A 17170-nucleotide genomic window follows, 5' to 3' on the forward strand; every position below is an offset into this window, starting at 1 on the left:
ACCTACTCCTAAAGGCACACCTACTCCTAAAGGCACACCTACTCCTAAAGGCACACCTACTCCTAAAGGCACACCTACTCCTAAAGGCACACCTACTCCTAAAGGCACACCTACTCCTAAAGGCACACCTACTCCTAAAGGCACACCTACTCCTAAAGGCAGACCTACTCCTAAAGGCACACCTACTCCTAAAGGCACCCCTACTCCAAAAGGCACCTCTACTCCTAAAGGCACCTCTACTCCTAAAGGCACCTCTACTCCTAAAGGCAGCTCTACTCCTAAAGGCAGCTCTACTCCTAAAGGCACCTCTACTCCTAAAGGCACCTCTACTCCTAAAGGCACCTCTACTCCTAAAGGCACCTCTACTCCTAAAGGCACCTCTACTCCTAAAGGCACACCTACTCCTAAAGACACAACTACTCCTAAAGACACCTACTCCTAAAGGCACACCTACTCCTAAAGGCACACCTACTCCTAAAGGCACCTACTCCTAAAGGCACACCTACTCCTAAAGGCACACCTACTCCTAAACGCACACCTACTCCTAAACACACACCTACTCCTAAACACACACCTACTCCTAAACACACACCTACTCCTAAACACACACATATTCCTAAACACACACCTACTCCTAAAGACACACCTACTTCTAAAGACGCACCTACTCCTAAACACGCACCTACTCCTAAACACGCACCTACTCCTAAAGACACACCTACTCCTAAACACACCCCTACTCCTAAAGGCACACCTACTCCTAAAGGCACACCTACTCCTAAAGGCACACCTACTCCTAAAGGCACACCTACTCCTAAAGGCACACCTACTCCTAAAGACACACCTACTCCTAAAGGCACACCTACTCCTAAAGGCACACCTACACCTAAAGGCACACCTACTCCTAAAGGCACACCTACTCCTAAAGGCACACCTACTCCTAAAGGCACACCTACTCCTAAAGGCACACCTACTCCTAAAGGCACACCTACTCCTAAAGGCACACGTACTCCTAAAGGCACACGCCTACTCCTAAACACACACGCCTACTCCTAAACACACACGCCTACTCCTAAACACACACCTACTCCTAAACACACACATATTCCTAAACACACACCTACTCCTAAACACACACACACACACCTACTCCTAAAGGCACACCTACTCCTAAAGGCACCTACTCCTAAAGGCACACCTACTCCTAAAGGCACACCTACTCCTAAACGCACACCTACTCCTAAACACACACCTACTCCTAAACACACACCTACTCCTAAACACACACCTACTCCTAAACACACACATATTCCTAAACACACACCTACTTCTAAAGACACACCTACTTCTAAAGACACACCTACTTCTAAAGACACACCTACTCCTAAAGACACACCTACTCCTAAAGACACACCTACTCCTAAAGACACACCTACTCCTAAAGACACACCTACTCCTAAAGACACACCTACTCCTAAAGACACACCTACTCCTAAAGACACACCTACTCCTAAAGACACACCTACTCCTAAAGACACACCTACTCCTAAAGACACACCTACTCCTAAAGACACACCTACTCCTAAAGGCACACACATATTCCTAAAGGCACACACATATTCCTAAAGGCACACACATATTCCTAAAGGCACACACATATTCCTAAAGGCACACACATACTCCTAAACACACACCTACTCCTAAACACACACATATTCCTAAACACACACCTACTCCTAAAGACACACCTACTTCTAAAGACACACCTACTTCTAAAGACACACCTACTCCTAAAGACACACCTACTCCTAAAGACACACCTACTCCTAAAGACACACCTACTCCTAAAGACACACCTACTCCTAAAGACACACCTACTCCTAAAGACACACCTACTCCTAAAGACACACCTACTCCTAAAGACACACCTACTCCTAAAGACACACCTACTCCTAAAGACACACCTACTCCTAAAGACACACCTACTCCTAAAGACACACCTACTCCTAAAGGCACACACATATTCCTAAAGACACACCTACTCCTAAAGGCACACATATTCCTAAACACACACCTACTCCTAAACACACACCTACTCCTAAACACACACACACTCCTAAACACACACACACACACCTACTCCTAAACACACACACACACACACCTACTCCTAAACACACACACACACACCTACTCCTAAACACACAACTACTCCAAAAGACACCTACTCTTAAAGACACACCTACTCCTAAAGACACAACTACTCCTAAAGACACAACTACTCCTAAAGACACACCTACTCCTAAAGACACACCTACTCCTAAAGACACACCTACTCCTAAAGACACACCTACTCCTAAAGACACACCTACTCCTAAAGACACACCTACTCCTAAAGACACACCTACTCCTAAAGACACACCTACTCCTAAAGACTCACACACTCCTAAAGACACTCACATTCCTAAAGACACACACTCCTAAAGACACCTACTCCTAAAGGCACCTACTCCTAAAGATACACCTACTCCTAAAGACACACCTACTCCTAAAGACACACCTACTCCTAAAGACACACCTACTCCTAAAGACACACCTACTCCTAAAGGCACCTACTCCTAAAGGCACCTACTCCTAAAGGCACCTACTCCTAAAGGCACCTACTCCTAAAGGCACACCTACTCCTAAAGGCACACCTACTCCTAAAGGCACACCTACTCCTAAAGGCACACCTACTCCTAAAGGCACACCTACTCCTAAAGGCACACCTACTCCTAAAGGCACACCTACTCCTAAAGGCACACCTACTCCTAAAGGCACACCTACTCCTAAAGGCACACCTACTCCTAAAGGCACCCCTACTCCAAAGGCACCTCTACTCCTAAAGGCACCTCTACTCCTAAAGGCACCTCTACTCCTAAAGGCACCTCTACTCCTAAAGGCACCTCTACTCCTAAAGGCAGCTCTACTCCTAAAGGCACCTCTACTCCTAAAGGCACCTCTACTCCTAAAGGCACCTCTACTCCTAAAGGCACCTCTACTCCTAAAGGCACCTCTACTCCTAAAGGCACACCTACTCCTAAAGACACAACTACTCCTAAAGACACACCTACTCCTAAAGGCACACCTACTCCTAAAGGCACACCTACTCCTAAAGGCACACCTACTCCTAAAGGCACACCTACTCCTAAAGGCACACCTACTCCTAAAGGCACACCTACTCCTAAAGGCACACCTACTCCTAAACGCACACCTACTCCTAAACACACACCTACTCCTAAACACACACCTACTCCTAAACACACACATATTCCTAAACACACACCTACTCCTAAAGGCACACGTACGCCTAAAGGCACACGTACTCCTAAAGGCACACGCCTACTCCTAAACACACACGCCTACTCCTAAACACACACGCCTACTCCTAAACACACACACATATTCCTAAACACACACCTACTCCTAAACACACACATATTCCTAAACACACACCTACTCCTAAACACACACACACACACTACTCCTAAAGACACACCTACTCCTAAAGACACACCTACTCCTAAAGACACACCTACTCCTAAAGACACACCTACTCCTAAAGACACACCTACTCCTAAAGACACACCTACTCCTAAAGGCACACACATATTCCTAAAGGCACACACATATTCCTAAAGGCACACACATATTCCTAAAGGCACACACATATTCCTAAAGGCACACACATATTCCTAAAGGCACACACATATTCCTAAAGGCACACACATATTCCTAAAGGCACACATATTCCTAAACACACACCTACTCCTAAAGACACACCTACTTCTAAAGACACACCTACTTCTAAAGACACACCTACTCCTAAAGACACACCTACTCCTAAAGACACACCTACTCCTAAAGACACACCTACTCCTAAAGACACACCTACTCCTAAAGACACACCTACTCCTAAAGACACACCTACTCCTAAAGACACACCTACTCCTAAAGACACACCTACTCCTAAAGACACACCTACTCCTAAAGACACACCTACTCCTAAAGACACACCTACTCCTAAAGACACACCTACTCCTAAAGACACACCTACTCCTAAAGACACACCTACTCCTAAAGGCACACACATATTCCTAAAGACACACCTACTCCTAAAGGCACACACATATTCCTAAACACACACCTACTCCTAAACACACACCTACTCCTAAACACACACACACTCCTAAACACACACACACACACCTACTCCTAAACACACACACACACACCTACTCCTAAACACACAACTACTCCAAAAGACACCTACTCCTAAAGACACACCTACTCCTAAACACACAACTACTCCTAAAGACACACCTACTCCTAAAGACACACCTACTCCTAAAGACACACCTACTCCTAAAGACACACCTACTCCTAAAGACACACCTACTCCTAAAGACACACCTACTCCTAAAGACACACCTACTCCTAAAGACACACCTACTCCTAAAGACACACCTACTCCTAAAGACACACCTACTCCTAAAGACACACCTACTCCTAAAGACACACACACTCCTAAAGACACTCACACTCCTAAAGACACACACTCCTAAAGACACCTACTCCTAAAGGCACCTACTCCTAAAGGCACACACTCCTAAAGGCACCTACTCCTAAAGATACACCTACTCCTAAAGACACACCTACTCCTAAAGACACACCTACTCCTAAAGGCACCTACTCCTAAAGGCACCTACTCCTAAAGGCACCTACTCCTAAAGGCAAACCTACTCCTAAAGGCACACCTACTCCTAAAGGCACACCTACTCCTAAAGGCACACCTACTCCTAAAGGCACACCTACTCCTAAAGGCACACCTACTCCTAAAGGCACACCTACTCCTAAAGGCACACCTACTCCTAAAGGCACACCTACTCCTAAAGGCACACCTACTCCTAAAGGCACACCTACTCCTAAAGGCACCCCTACTCCAAAAGGCACCTCTACTCCTAAAGGCACCTCTACTCCTAAAGGCACCTCTACTCCTAAAGGCACCTCTACTCCTAAAGGCACCTCTACTCCTAAAGGCACCTCTACTCCTAAAGGCACCTCTACTCCTAAAGGCACACCTACTCCTAAAGACACAACTACTCCTAAAGACACAACTACTCCTAAAGACACCTACTCCTAAAGGCACACCTACTCCTAAAGGCACACCTACTCCTAAAGGCACCTACTCCTAAAGGCACCTACTCCTAAAGGCACACCTACTCCTAAACGCACACCTACTCCTAAACGCACACCTACTCCTAAACACACACCTACTCCTAAACACACACCTACTCCTAAACACACACATATTCCTAAACACACACCTACTCCTAAAGACACACCTACTTCTAAAGACACACCTACTCCTAAACACGCACCTACTCCTAAACACGCACCTACTCCTAAAGACACACCTACTCCTAAACACACACCTACTCCTAAACACACCCCTACTCCTAAAGACACACCTACTCCTAAAGACACACCTACTCCTAAAGACACCTACTCCTAAAGGCACACCTACTCCTAAAGGCACACCTACTCCTAAAGGCACACCTACTCCTAAAGGCACACCTACTCCTAAAGGCACACCTACTCCTAAAGACACACCTACTCCTAAAGACACACCTACTCCTAAAGACACACCTACTCCTAAAGACACACCTACTCCTAAAGACACACCTACTCCTAAAGACACACCTACTCCTAAAGACACACCTACACCTAAAGGCACACCTACACCTAAAGGCACACCTACTCCTAAAGGCACACCTACTCCTAAAGGCACACCTACTCCTAAAGGCACACCTACTCCTAAAGGCACACCTACTCCTAAAGACACCCCTACTCCTAAAGACACCCCTACTCCTAAAGACACCCCTACTCCTAAAGACACCCCTACTCCTAAAGACACCCCTACTCCTAAAGACACCCCTACTCCTAAAGACACCCCTACTCCTAAAGACACCCCTACTCCTAAAGACACCCCTACTCCTAAAGACACCCCTACTCCTAAAGGCACACCTACTCCTAAAGGCACACCTACTCCTAAAGGCACACCTACTCCTAAACACACACACACACCTACTCCTAAAGGCACACCTGCTCCTAAAGGCACACCTACTCCTAAAGGCACACCTACTCCTAAAGGCACACCTACTCCTAAAGACACACCTACTTCTAAAGACACACCTACTCCTAAACACACACCTACTCCTAAACACACACCTACTCCTAAAGACACACCTACTCCTAAAGACACACCTACTCCTAAAGACACACCTACTCCTAAAGACACACCTACTCCTAAACGCACACCTACTCCTAAACGCACACCTACTCCTAAAGGCACACCTACTCCTAAAGGCACACCTACTCCTAAAGGCACACCTACTCCTAAAGGCACACCTACTCCTAAAGGCACACCTACTCCTAAAGGCACACACGCCTACTCCTAAAGGCACACACGCTACTCCTAAACGCACACACGCCTACTCCTAAACACACACACGCCTACTCCTAAACACACACACGCCTACTCCTAAACACACACACGCCTACTCCTAAACACACACACGCCTACTCCTAAACACACACACCTACTCCTAAACACACACACGCCTACTCCTAAACACACAGACACACAGAGAGAGAAAGAGAGAGAGCCTCCTCTCTGTCACATATTATATAATGTGTGTGTACCTGCTGCTGTGGGTGACAGGAAGCTTCCCCATGGCTCTTCCTGTATGAAACGGCTGTTGGCTTTGACAGCACTGACAGCCCTACACTTCAGCCATACCCCTCTTCCTCCTGTCAGAACACACACACACACCTACGTACAAACATACACACACACACACACACACACCTACGTACAAACACGCATACACACATACACACACACACATATATTCACACACCTACATACAAACACACATACACACACACACACCTACGTACATACACACACACACACACACACACCTACGTACAAACACACATACACACACACACACACACACATATATTCACACACCTACATACAAACACACATACACACACACACACACACACACTACATACAAACACATATACACAAACACACACACACATATATACACACACCTACATACAAACACACATACACACATACACACACACACACACACACACACATATATTCACACACTACATACAAACACATACACAAACACACACACATATATATACACACTCTACACACAAACACACACACACACACACACACACACACACAGTTATATATACACACACACACATATATACACACACCTACATACACGCACACACACACATACATACACACATATACACGCACACACACACATATATAAACACATATATATATATATATATGTGTTTATATATGTGTGTGTGTGCGTGTATATGTGTGTATGTATGTGTGTGTGTGCGTGTATGTAGGTGTGTGTATATATGTGTGTGTATATATAACTGTGTGTGTGTGTGTTTGTGTGTAGGTGTGTGTATATATGTGTGTGTGTGTTTGTGTATGTGTTTGTATGTAGGTGTGTGAATATATGTGTGTGTGTATGTGTGTTTGTAGTATAACCCAGTCCAGTATAACCCAGTCCAGTATAACCCAACCCAGTATAACCCAGTCCAGTATAACCCAGTCCAGTATAACCCAGTCCAGTGTAACCCAATATAACCCAGTCCAGTATAACCCAGTCCAGTATAACCCAGTCCAGTATAACCCAGTCCATTATTACCCAGTCCAGTATAACCCAGTCCAGTATAACCCAACCCAGTATAACCCAGTCCAGTATAACCCAGTCCAGTGTAAAGCCACAGGGATCCTGTAAATCAGTTGTATATGTAATTCTGAAGATTTCAGCCCAGTGCTGGCCAGTCCAGTTCAGCCAAGCACCACTCAATCTCTCTCATCCTCTTCTCTCTACTTCTCTGACCTCTTGACCCCTCAATCTCTCTCATCCTCTTCTCTGACCTCTCGACCCCTCAATCTCTCTCATCCTCTTCTCTGACCTCTTGACCCCTCAATCTCTTCTGGTGATGACGACCTCTCCTCCATCCTGAAATAACATCAGTCATGGTCACACCATAAAGGGACAGAAACCACGGCCACACACACACACAGAGACATACAGACACAGAGACACACACAGAGACACACACACAGACACAGAGACACACACACAGACACAGAGACACACACACAGACACAGAGACACACACACAGACACAGAGACACACACACAGACACAGAGACACACAGAGACACAGAGACACACACAGAGACACAGAGACACACACAGAGACACAGAGACACACACAGAGACACAGAGACACACACAGAGACACAGAGACACACACAGAGACACAGAGACACACACAGAGACACAGAGACACACAGAGACACAGAGACACACACAGAGACACAGAGACACACACAGAGACACAGAGACACACACAGAGACACAGAGACACACACACAGACACAGAGACACACACACAGACACAGAGACACACACACAGACACAGAGACACACACAGAGACACAGAGACACACACAGAGACACAGACACAGAGACACACACACAGACACAGAGACACACACACAGACACAGAGACACACACACAGACACAGAGACACACACAGACACAGAGACACACACACAGACACAGAGACACACACACAGACACAGAGACACACACACAGACACAGAGACACACACACAGAGACACAGAGACACACACAGAGACACAGACAGAGACACACACACAGACACAGAGACACACACACAGACACAGAGACACACACACAGACACAGAGACACACACACAGACACAGAGACACACACACAGACACAGAGACACACACACAGACACAGAGACACACACACAGACACAGAGACACACACACAGACACAGAGACACACACACAGACACATGGAGAAACACACACTCGTTAGAGAGAAGGCAGACTGCACAGAAGACAACTGCTGAGGGGGGAAATATGGTTGAAATCATTCTCTGTTTACCATGGACTGCTGTTATGACACTTCTACTGTTCTTCATCATCTCTACAGTCCCTCTCTGTTCATCATCATCATCATCAGCTCTTACAGTCCCTCTCTGTTCATCATCATCTCTACAGTCCCTCTCTGTTCTTCATCATCTCTACAGTCCCTTTGTTTTCTACTGTTCATCATTATCTCTCTACAGTCCCTCTCTGTTCATCATCATCTCTACGGTCCCTCTCTGTTTTCTACTGTTCTTCATCACCTCTACAGTCCCTTTCTGTTCTTCATCATCATCATCTCTACAGTCCCTCTCTGTTTTCTACTGATCTTCATCATCTATACAGTCCCTCTGTTTTCTACTGTTCATCATCATCTCTACAGTCCCTCTCTGTTCATCATCTCTACAGTCCCTCTCTGTTTTCTACTGTTCATTATCTCTCTATAGTCCCTCTCTGTTTTCTCTGCTCTCTACATTATCTCTCTACAGTCCCTCTCTGTTTTCTCTGCTCTCTACATTATCTCTCTATAGTCCCTCTCTGTTTTCTACTGTTCATTATCTCTCTACAGTCCCTCTCTGTTTTCTACTGTTCATTATCTCTCTACAGTCCCTCTGTTTTCTCTGCTCTCTACATTATCTCTCTACAGTCCCTCTCTGTTTTCTACTGTTCATTATCTCTCTATAGTCCCTCTCTGTTTTCTCTGCTCTCTACATTATCTCTCTACAGTCCCTCTCTGTTTTCTCTGATCTCTACATTATCTCTCTATAGTCCCTCTCTGTTTTCTACTGTTCATTATCTCTCTACAGTCCCTCTCTGTTTTCTCTGCTCTCTACATTATCTCTCTAGTCCCTCTCTGTTCATTATCTCTCTACAGTCCCTCTCTGTTTTCTACTGTTCATCATTATCTCTCTACAGTCCCTCTCTGTTTTCTCTGCACTCTACATTATCTCTCTACAGTCCCTCTCTGTTCATTATCTCTCTACAGTCCCTCTCTGTTTTCTCTGTTCCCTGCATTATCTCCCCTACTTTATCCCCTCTCTTTCTCTCACACACACACAAACCACCCCACATAGCCATGTCCCCCCTGGGTTCGTTGCTCACTAATTGCCTGTTCTGTCTATTGCTGTGTGGCTGTTGTGTAACACCTGGACAATTACATTATATAGACTTGTTTATTTATACACACACACACACACACACAGCAATAACTGCAGAAAACTGTAGACAACCACAGACAGGCACACACACTGTATGGCTGTGGAAAAATTGTAGCTAGTTTTTCAAAGATGCATGGTTCTAAGGACCGTGTACGGAAACCTGTGGGATAATGTGTGTGTGTGTGTGTATGTGTGTGTGTTTTAGATGCTCCTGTGTCTAAGTGTGGTCCTGGGTCCTCCGGAGCACCACGCATCCAGAGGCAGGAGCAGGTCATGCACCACTCCCCCAAGAAGAGCTCCCAGGTCAGGCTTCACCCTGCACAAACCCTGTCCTCACCTCGACCAGGGTGGGAGCACCATACATACAGTACTTCATAACACACCCATTTAACCATTTGGGCTGCATCTCAATAGTCCAAAATTACTACTACCTGTCCTCATCGACTGTACTTCATCTGCACTGACCTGACTAACTCTTGTCCAGGTCTTTCAGACTCCGTTATGTTGAATAAACTCTCCGCTGTAGCTGACTCCTGTCTAACCCATCTCTAACCCCCCAACCCATCTCTAAACCGTCCCCAACCCATCTCTCAACCCCCCAACCCATCTCTCAACCCACCCTCAACCCATCTCTCAACCCACCCCAACCCATCTCTAAACCCCACCCACCCCAACCCATCTCTAAACCCCACCCACCCCAACCCATCTCCAAACCCCCCACAACCCATCTCTCAACCCCCCACCAGCCTGAGGGTCCCTACTCCAGCAGTAACACCCTGTCCAGCACGGCCTCGAGCGGGGGCCACAGCGACACCGACAAGTGGTTCGACCTGGTGGGCCCCGGGGACCAGGGGAGGCCCCTGACTCTGAACCCAACGGCCTGGGAGGGGGTACCTCCAGGGGGCCTCAGCCGACAGCGGGATAGACACCTCATCCTACGGAGGAGGGGGTGGGGGCCACTCACACCCCACCAGGAGAGTTCTAGTTCCCTCTTGGCTCCCGGGGTAGAGAGGGGGAGGGATAGAGCTCCATCCCCTGGCATAGCCCCACTGAGGGGGCAGGAGGGTCCTGGAGAGGTCCTCCCCGGCTGCAGAGAGCTCACAACCCCCAGGGGAGAGGGGGGAGAGAGGAGAAGGGGCGACTAGGACTCCTACATGCCTACTGGTTGGAGATGGCAGCTCGTACAGTCCGACTGATGCAGGATCGCACTCCAGGTATGGATGGGTGGGTTGGACACGGAAACACGTAGCAGACAAACACACAGCAGACAAACACACAGCAGACACACACACAGCAGACACACACACAGCAGACACACACACAGCAGACACACACAGCAGACACACACACAGCAGACACACACACAGCAGACACACACACAGCAGACACACACACAGCAGACACACACAGCAGACACACACACAGCAGACACACACACAGCAGACACACACACAGCAGACACACACACAGCAGACACACACACAGCAGACACACACACAGCAGACACACACACAGCAGACACACACACAGCAGACACACACACAGCAGACACACACACAGCAGACACACACACAGCAGACACACACACAGCAGACACACACACAGCAGACACACACACAGCAGACACACACACAGCAGACACACACACACAGCAGACAAACACACAGTAGACACACACACGCACAGCAGACACACGCACAGCAGACACACGCACAGCAGACACACGCACAGCACACGCGCAGTAGACGCACAGCAGACACACACACACACACAGCAGACACACACAGCAGACACACGCACACACAGCAGACACACACACACACAGCAGACACACACACACACAGCAGACACACGCACAGCAGACACACGCACAGCAGACACACACACACACACAGCAGACACACACACACACACAGCAGACACACACACACACACAGCAGACACACACACAGCAGACACACGCACAGCAGACACACGCACAGCAGACACACGCACAGCAGGCACACACACACACACAGCAGACACACACACACACACAGCAGACACACACACACACACAGCAGACACACACACAGCAGACACACGCACAGCAGACACACGCACAGCAGACACACGCACAGCAGACGCACAGCAGACACACACACAGCAGACACACACACACACAGCAGACACACACACACACACACAGCAGACACACACACACACAGCAGACACACACACACAGCAGAATCAGACACACAGCAGACACACACACACACAGCAGACACACACACACAGCAGAATCAGACACACAGCAGACAGAAGGAAACCGTGTCAACAGTAGCACAATACAGTGGCCTTGGTTTGATATTTTGATAGTGTAGCAGAACACACACACTTCCTGTTCCAGAAATAGAGGTTGATGATCGACAGTAGTCCATTCATGTCATCCTCTGCTCTGACGTCGGTAGGGAAATGACTGTGTAACACTCTGTAATCTCTACTAGTCTACTGCGGAATCTGTAGATCATCCTTTCTAAAAATGGGGTTTTAGCTCCTAGTTATTAGTTCAAAGTCTAGATTATGTCCATGCCAGAGATTACAGTACTTTGGTTCTCCATGGCCAGGAGTTGAATCTCCCTGTAGTGACCTTTCTCTTCTCTCCTCTCTTCCTGTCCTCCTCCTCCCCTCCTCCCTCCTCTCTCCTCCCTCTTTCTCCCTTCCGCCCTGCCCCCTGTCCTCCTCCTCCCTCCTCTCTCCTCCTCTCTCCTCCTCTTTCTCCTTCTGCCCCAACCCCTGTCCTCCTCGCCTCCTCTCTCCTCTCTCTTTCTCCCTTCTGCCCCAACCCCTGTCCGCCTCCTCTCTCCTCTCTCTTTCTCCCTTTTGCCCTGACCCCTGTCCTCCTCCTCCCCTCCTCTCTCCTCTCCTCCTGTCCTCCTCCTCTCTCCGCTCCTCCCTCTTTCTCCCTTCTGCCCCGACCCCTGTCCTCCTCCTCCCCTCCTCTCTCCCTCTCCTCCTGTCCTGTCCCTCCTCCCCTCCCTCTCTCCGCTCCTCCCTCTTTCTCCCTTCTGCCCCGCCCCCTGTCCTCCTCCTCTCTCCTCTTGTCCTGTCCTCCTCCTCCCCTCTCTCCTCTCCCTCTTTCTCCCTTCTGCCCTGCCCCCTGTCCTCCTCTCTCCTTCCTTCCTCCCCACCATCCTCCTCTCCAGTTCCAGAGGCCACTCCCCTCGTGAGGACTCGTCTTCCTCGGCCACCTCCCCTTGCTCCCAGACGTCGGTCTCCCCCGGCCCCAAGACCTTCTACCCCCGTCAGGGAGCCACCTCCAAGTACCTCATCGGCTGGAGGAAACCAGGATCCACCATCAACTCTGTCGACTTCGGAGACAACCGCAAGTAAGACCAGGAGGAAGTGGCCTTGTACCTTCGAATAGTTCCTCTATCAAGACTGTATCGCCACCTTGTGGCTAAAAGGAATATTACATACAGTGATAGACAACTACTGTCATACACTGACTACAGACAACTACTGACATTATACACTGACTACAGACAACTACTGTCATACACTGACTACAGACAACTACTGACATTATACAGGGAATACAGACAACTACTGACATTATACACTGACTACAGACAACTACTGACATTATACACTGACTACAGACAACTACTGACATTATACAGGGAATATAGACAACTACTGACATTATACACTGACTACAGACAACTACTGACATTATACACTGACTACAGACAACTACTGACATTATACAGGGAATATAGACAACTACTGACATTATACACTGACTACAGACAACTACTGACATTATATAGTGAACATAGATTGCTAGTGGACAGTCACATTGCTAGTGGACAGTCACATTGCTAGTGGACAGTCACATTGCTAGTGGACAGTCACATTGATAGTGGACAGTCACATTGCTAGTGGACAGTCGAGTTGCTCTTGGACAGTCGCATTGATTGTGGACAGTCGCGTTGCTAGTGGACAGTCGCGTTGCTAGTGGCCAGTCGCGTTGCCATGTCTTTTGCATGGCTGTATTATCTGACCCCTGACCTCTGCTTGTTATTGCGTGTCCCCAGGAAGTCTCCAGGGGAGGGAGGAGGAGGAGGAAGTGGAGGCGAGGGGAGTGGCGGCGGCGGAGGACGAGGGGGTCAGGATGGGGGTAACAGCAGACCCCATCACGCCCTCCAGCCACACCTCACCCACGCTAAGACCACCGCGGAGGACGACATGAAGAGACTGAGTCCAGACAGCCCTCCCAAACACAGACGACACAAGGTCAAGGTCAAGGTGAGACTGAGTCCAGACAGCCCTACCAAACACAGACGGCACAAGGGCAAGGTGAGACTGAGTCCAGACAGCCCTCCCAAACACAGACGACACAAGGGCAAGGTGAGACTGAGTCCAGACAGCCCTCCCAAACACAGACGACACAAGGTCAAGGTGAGACTGAGTCCAGACAGCCCTCCCAAACACAGACGACACAAGGGCAAGGTGAGACTGAGTCCAGACAGCCCTCCCAAACACAGACGACACAAGGTCAAGGTGAGACTGAGTCCAGACAGCCCTCCCAAACACAGACGACACAAGGGCAAGGTGAGACTGAGTCCAGACAGCCCTCCCAAACACAGACGACACAAGGTCAAGGTGAGACTGAGTCCAGACAGCCCTCCCAAACACAGACGACACAAAGTCAAGGTGAGACTGAGTCCAGACAGCCCTCCCAAACACAGACGACACAAGGTCAAGGTGAGACTGAGTCCAGACAGCCCTCCCAAACACAGACGACACAAGGTCAAGGTGAGACTGAGTCCAGACAGCCCTCCCAAACACAGACGACACAAGGGCAAGGTGAGACTGAGTCCAGACAGCCCTCCCAAACACAGACGACACAAGGTCAAGGTGAGACTGAGTCCAGACAGCCCTCCCAAACACAGACGACACAAAGTCAAGGTGAGACTGAGTCCAGACAGCCCTCCCAAACACAGACGACACAAGGTCAAGGTGAGACTGAGTCCAGACAGCCCTCCCAAACACAGACGACACAAGGTCAAGGTGAGACTGAGTCCAGACAGCCCTCCCAAACACAGACGACACAAGGTCAAGGTGAGACTGAGTCCAGACAGCCCTCCCAAACACAGACGACACAAGGGCAAGGTGAGACTGAGTCCAGACAGCCCTCCCAAACACAGACGACACAAGGTCAAGGTGAGACTGAGTCCAGACAGCCCTCCCAAACACAGACGACACAAGGTCAAGGTGAGACTGAGTCCAGACAGCCCTCCCAAACACAGACGACACAAGGTCAAGGTGAGACTGAGTCCAGACAGCCCTCCCAAACACAGACGACACAAGGTCAAGGTGAGACTGAGTCCAGACAGCCCTCCCAAACACAGACGACTCAAGGTCAAGGTACAGGATCTTAGGTTGTAACGTTGCGGGTGAATATTCCTTAATGGATTATCTTTCCTTCCCCCCCAACACATACTGCAAAAATAATCAAACTGTTAAGGACAGCAGAGCTACAATTTAGGATTGCAATTTAAAGTTACAGATACAGCACTTTAAATCATCCTGTTTGTCATAACTTTAATCCTCATGTTATAACTTTAATCCCCATGTCATAACTTTAATCCTCATGTCATAACTTTAATCCTCATGTCATAACTTTAATCCTCATGTCATAACTTTAATCCTCATGTCATAACTTTAATCCTCATGTCATGTCATAACTTTAATCCTCATGTCATGTCATAACTTTAATCCTCATGTTATAACTTTAATCCTCATGTTATAACTTTAATCCTCATGTCATAACTTTAATCCTCATGTCATAACTTTAATCATCATGTTATAACTTTAATCCTCATGTCATGTCATAACTTTAATCCTCATGTTATAACTTTAATACTCATGTCATAACTTTAATCCTCATGTTATAACTTTAATCTTCATGTTATAACTTTAATCCTCATGTCATAACTTTAAACCTCATGTTATAACTTTAATCCTCCTCATGTCATAACTTTAATCCTCATGTCATAACTTTAATCCTCCTCATGTCATAACTTTAAACCTCATGTTATAACTGTAATCCTCCTCATGTCATAACTTTAATCCTCATGTTATAACTTTAATCCTCATGTTATAACTTTAATCCTCATGTCATAACTTTAAACCTCATGTTATAACTTTAATCCTCCTCATGTCTTAACTTTAAACCTCATGTTATAACTTTAATCCTCCTCATGTCATAACTTTAATCCTCATGTTATAACTTTAATCCTCCTCATGTCATAACTTTAATCCTCATGTCATAACTTTAATCCTCATGTCATAACTTTAATCCTCATGTCATAACTTTAATCCTCATGTCATAACTTTAATCCTCATGTCATAACTTTAATCCTCATGTCATGTCATAACTTTAATCCTCATGTTATAACTTTAATCCTCATGTCATAACTTTAATCCTCATGTCATAACTTTAATCCTCATGTCATAACTTTAATCCTCATGTCATAACTTTAATCCTCATGTCATAACTTTAATCCTCATGTTATAACTTTAATCCTCATGTCCATCTGGTGTGTTTTTATTATATTAATATATGACAGCAGGTGACATCAGTTTAACTCTCTCTCTCCTCCAGTCCTCCTCCTCAGGCCAGCCCCCTAACCGTCGGTCTCTCCACCGCACCCTGTCTGATGAGAGTATCTACCGGGGCCAGCGTGTCCCCTCTCTGAGGCTGGGGGACCTAGAACCAGACCCTACCCTGGGTAGTGACGTGCTGTTCAGCTGCTCTACCCTGCCACGCTCTCCCACCACCTGCGGGGTGCCCCTCAGACGACCCTCGTACAAACTGGGGATCAAACTACACGGTGAGAGGAGCCGTATTGACACAGGGCTGGGGAATGTGGTTCTAGACAGC

The 17170-nt window shown here is 47.5% G+C and overlaps 1 pseudogene; it reads left to right on the plus strand.

Moving 5' to 3' along the window:
* The window catches only part of LOC112239416, a 92903-nt pseudogene that overhangs the window by 66559 nt on the left and 9174 nt on the right, over window positions 1-17170 (plus strand).

This window comes from Oncorhynchus tshawytscha, linkage group LG18 (genome assembly GCF_018296145.1).
Source record: "Oncorhynchus tshawytscha isolate Ot180627B linkage group LG18, Otsh_v2.0, whole genome shotgun sequence".
Lineage (NCBI taxonomy): Eukaryota > Metazoa > Chordata > Actinopteri > Salmoniformes > Salmonidae > Oncorhynchus > Oncorhynchus tshawytscha.